Source organism: Salvelinus alpinus, chromosome 31 (assembly GCF_045679555.1).
Source record: "Salvelinus alpinus chromosome 31, SLU_Salpinus.1, whole genome shotgun sequence".
Lineage (NCBI taxonomy): Eukaryota > Metazoa > Chordata > Actinopteri > Salmoniformes > Salmonidae > Salvelinus > Salvelinus alpinus.
In genome coordinates this window covers 20,298,081-20,303,377 of record NC_092116.1, presented here as the reverse complement: position 1 = coordinate 20,303,377, position 5,297 = coordinate 20,298,081, and the positions used below count along the sequence as shown (strand labels likewise).

Here is a 5,297-nt window from a genome sequence, read left to right as displayed (position 1 = left end):
CATTTATTTTCTGTTTTATGAAGTATTTTTGAAAACATCTAGACCAAATAGAATGTTTCAGTGCTCAGTGTCCACTTTCACAGTATGTGAGAAACACCTCACAACAAAGAGATCATGAAAGGGATCAATAGGGGACATTTACTACAGTATATTAATTGTCATGAAATAACCCCAAAAAATATACAATTATTTTACAGTACAATTTCCAGTTTTACTCTTGCCATCCAGTTTAATTAACATGTTTGTCATACATTCAAACACAATGAAATGTCAGTGACAAAAACATATTTGATCATGACTAAATGCATGGGATGTAAGGCTATGTGATATTTACAGGCCCAGCTCTGAGGGGGGCGCTAAAAGACCAAGAACAATTAAGCTTCATGGCTTATCCTCGAAAACCAGTTACTGGTTATAGTTTTTGATTGAATACTGTCTTCCTCATTGAGTCTCTGGTCTGTGGGAGTGACCTCACAACAGCTCTGCCTCTGATGTGGACACACACACACACACACACACACACACACACACACACACACACACACACACACACACACGTCCCAGGAGAATGCTGAGTAAGAACAGTGGGGTGGTGAGGTACATAACAGAACTCATATTCAGTTCCTATTTTCTCCTGGGCTTTATTAGAATATTGTGGTCATATCAATGTACTGCAGTCATACTGATACCATCTCTAAAGGCAGTACCAAGACAGTTGGCTTGTCATGCTCATTAGAATGTACTGCAGGTAGGATTCTAGCTCGCTGTAGTTAGTGTGTATTAATTTCATAATAACAGCACCTCTCAACTTGACTCTATTTGTGGAAACAACTGTTGTTTTCTGTGAATCTATTTATATAACCGGTGACAGTGACACTATTCTCATAATTACATACTATATCTGCAGCCTGTTGTCCAAGGCAGGTAAATGATGTGGTGAGGTTTAGTAATATAAGGTATTAGTCATTTGATCCTCTTTCATGGTTTTAAAATGACAAAATATCAACCAGTGTGTATAAACTATGGAACTACTAATACCTCTACCTCTACCTCTACCACTACTGTATCACCATGTCCTACAATTTGACAAATATCCTTATATCCGACTGTGTAATTCTAGCATGACTCAACAAAAAGAGATGCGTGTCAGTGCATCAATGTGTTGTTGTCAGATACTGTAACAGATCTCTGTAATGTGTTACATGGAGAAGACATGTTGATCTCTAGAACCTTCTTTCTGAATAGTGTTTATTCCTCCTACTTCCATCAGTACACTCATAACAACCTCATCATTACGAAACTTCAATTTGATCAAACAAGCCACAAGTAGCAAGTAAGCCATTCAATTATTATTTTTATTTTATCTTATTGCCCTCCATACAAAAATATTGAAAACATCACATGATGGAGAAGACAGATTTTTAGGCCAGTTTTCCGTCTCGTTTCAACTCTTCCTCTCTGGTTTGTCTCAGTCTTGCCCTCTACCTGTAGATAGGACAGGTTAAGCCTCTTCATGTAGAGAGGACAGGTTAAGCCTCTTCATGTAGAGAGGACAGGTTAAGCCTCTTCATGTAGAGAGGACAGGTTAAGCCTCTTCATGTAGAGAGGACAGGTTAAGCCTCTTCATGTAGAGAGGACAGGTTAAGCCTCTTCATGTAGAGAGGACAGGTTAAGCCTCTTCATGTAGAGAGGACAGGTTAAGCCTCTTCATGTAGAGAGGATAGGTTAAGCCTCTTCATGCAGATAGGACAGGTTAAGCCTCTTCATGTAGAGAGGACAGGTTAAGCCTATTCATGTAGAGAGGACAGGTTAAGCCTCTTCATGTAGAGAGGACAGGTTAAGCCTCTTCATGTAGAGAGGACAGGTTAAGCCTCTTCATGTAGAGAGGATAGGTTAAGCCTCTTCATGTAGATAGGACAGGTTAAGCCTCTTCATGTAGAGAGGATAGGTTAAGCCTCTTCATGTAGAGAGGATAGGTTAAGCCTCTTCATGTAGAGAGGACAGGTTAAGCCTCTTCATGTAGAGAGGATAGGTTAAGCCTCTTCATGTAGAGAGGATAGGTTAAGCCTCTTCATGTAGAGAGGATAGGCTAAGCCTCTTCATGTAGAGAGGATAGGTTAAGCCTCTTCATGTAGAGAGGATAGGTTATGCCTCTTCATGTAGAGAGGATAGGTTAAGCCTCTTCATGTAGAGAGGATAGGCTAAGCCTCTTCCTGTAGAGAGGATAGGTTAAGCCTCTTCATGTAGAGAGGATAGGTTAAGCCTCTTCATGTAGAGAGGACAGGTTAAGCCTCTTCATGTAGAGAGGACAGGTTAAGCCTCTTCATGTAGAGAGGACAGGTTGGGCCTCTTCATGTAGAGAGGACAGGTTAAGCCTCTTCATGTAGAGAGGACAGGTTAAGCCTCTTCATGTAGAGAGGACAGGTTAAGCCTCTTCATGTAGAGAGGATAGGTTAAGCCTCTTCATGTAGAGAGGATAGGTTAAGCCTCTTCATGTAGAGAGGACAGGTTAAGCCTCTTCATGTAGAGAGGACAGGTTAAGCCTCTTCATGTAGATAGGACAGGTTAAGCCTCTTCATGTAGAGAGGATAGGTTAAGCCTCTTCATGTAGAGAGGATAGGTTAAGCCTCTTCATGTAGAGAGGATAGGTTAAGCCTCTTCATGTAGATAGGACAGGTTAGGCCACTTCATGTAGATAGGACAGGTTAAGCCTGATACAGAGGCTTTTCCTTTTGAGCTGTTGCCTGTGTATATTTTGTAAATCTAGGCTACTTACTTGATATTTTGTACTTTATGGCGTCTTCACCTCCTCTCTCTCTCACAGAGACTATGTCCCTATTCTACAAACGTTTGTCACCTTTTTGACCGTACAAAACAAAGGTTCGACCAGGTCAGTTGTTTGTGTGTGGGGGGCTTTTTGTGTTTATTAGAGAGATGAATGGCAATGTTATTTTCGTATACCGTATACTGTAGTTCAGATGTCATATTAATTTCTCCTTTACATTTAATCTATCTCTCTGATCACTACTTTCCTGGGTTATTTCTTTGAACAGTTGACAGACCTACTTTGTTTGTGCTGTAATGCAACAACATTCCCACACAGTTGACCTCCAAATAGCTCCTAAACCAAATGATAAATGTCACATGTGCCATGAAGTCAAACCGTTGACACCTTTCCACCTCTCCTAGTGAAACTACAGATTCTACTGAAAATGTAAACATGACCGGTATTGTAAATGCAATATTGACTTTTATCCAAAAACTCCTTCCTCAGATCTTTTCCACCCACAGAAAGACCACAGTGTTGCTGTGTCCACTTCTTTTACAGAAAGAGGAAGTTGACTTGAGATAAACAGGACATGCTCATTTATTCTGTTTCTCTTTTAAGCATCTGTAACTTTCTTATTCTGACAAAAAGCCCCATTTGTGTCACAGCCACAGGAACTATAGGGGACACTGGACACTAACTTTGGAATGTAATGTTCCAATTGCAACTCTCCACTTGATATAGAGTGTTATGTAGTAGGTAGTCTAGTGTTCGCACACAGTTAGGCAACACACTCAGGCACAGGCCGAGGGCATGAGACGTGAAAAAACTACCCCAGCTCGCAGTCGGCTCAGTAGGAAAATAGTCTAGAGACGCTGCTGACAGTGTTTGTGAGATGCCGGACAAAAGGCATTTTTTAACCGTCCCTCGACTCCTGCCATGTCACCCAAGCAAACAAAAACAGTCAACCACCAAACCCCTGAGAGGAGTTAGTTACTTAGCATGCTGACTGTGGTTTTGACAGGCTCTCCTAAGCAGCAGTGTGGCAGTGAGAGGTGAGAAGAGCTGTGTGTGTGTATGAAGGGAGGGGGTGGCTGAAGATGTCCATTTCCTTTGTGGGCAGTGGAACAAATTAGGTTAGCTACCTAGGCCTGCATATATATATACTGTATATATATATATATCGTTGTCTATTGTCTGTACTGTAATTACTTTTTTTGTCTTTGTTGAATCTACTGTGGACACTGTGTGAAGATGATGGTAGATATTCATTTATTTGATCAAACCTCCATCTTTATATTTCATCCTCTTTGTCTCTGTCACTGCTTTTCCTTTCTCACAGTCATTGTTTTTGATGAAATAGGTGATTTAGTTGAAATAGGTGATTGATACACTATTTATATTGAGTCATTCATGATGTATGTGTCAGTATTCGGTTGTGTTTGTATGCTCTGTATAGAAAAGTAAAACAAATGTGTTTTATTTGTCTCATGATACTGTAACAAGTATGTGGTAATGGTATTGTGTTGATTGTGTCTATGCAGAGAAACCTGTTCTGAACATCCAGCCCAACAGCACTCTGTACCCTGGAGAGACAGTTACTCTTACCTGTTCAGTAGGGTCTATGTCAGTTCCTGACATGTAATCCTTGTAAAAATTCCCTGTCTTCCCTGCCCACAAATCTTCGATAGGATTGAGGTCAGGGCTTTGTGATGGCCACTCCAATACCTTGACTTAGTTGTCCTTAAGGCATTTTGCCACAACTTTGAAAGTATGCTTGGGGTCATTGTCCATTTGGAAGACCCATTTGCAACCAAGATTTAACTTCCTGACTGATGTCTTGAGATGTTGCTTCAAAATATCCACATACTTTTCCTCCCTCATGTTGCAATCTGTTTTGTGAAGTGCACCAGTCCCTCCTGCAGCAAAGCAACCCCACAACATGACGCTGCCACCCCCGTGCTTCACAGTTGGGATGGTGTTCTCCGGCTTGCAAGCCTTCCCCTTTTCCTCCAAACATAACGATGGTCATTATGGCCAAACAGTTCTATTTTTGTTTCATCAGACCAGAGGACATTTCTTCATGTGCTGTTGCAAACCGTAGTCTGGCATTTTATTGCTGTTTTGGAGCAGTGGCTTCTTACTTGCGATATGTCGATATAGGACTCGTTTTACTGTGGATATAGATACTTTTGTACCTGTTTTCTTCCAGCATCTTCACAACGTTCTTTGCTGTTGTTCTGGGATTGATTTGCACTTTTCGCACCAAAGTACGTTCATCTCTAGGAGACAGAACGCGTCTCCTTCATGAGCAGTATGATGGCTGCGTGGTCCCATGGTGTTTATACTTGCGTACTATTATTTGTACAGATGAAGGTGGTACCTTCAAGCATTTGGAAATGACTCCCAAGGATGAACCAGACTTGTGGAGGTCTACAAGGTCTTGGCTGATTTCTTTTGATTTCCCATGATGTCAAGCAAAGAGGCACTGAGTTTGAAGGTAGGCCTTGAAATACATCCACAGGTACAC

At 41.2% G+C, this 5,297-nt stretch overlaps 1 protein-coding gene across 1 annotated transcript in view; it reads left to right on the top strand.

The window, feature by feature from the left end:
- Positions 1 to 5,297, top strand: part of LOC139561426 (basement membrane-specific heparan sulfate proteoglycan core protein-like) — a 165,177-nt gene that overhangs the window by 43,561 nt on the left and 116,319 nt on the right. The window lies entirely within an intron of this gene.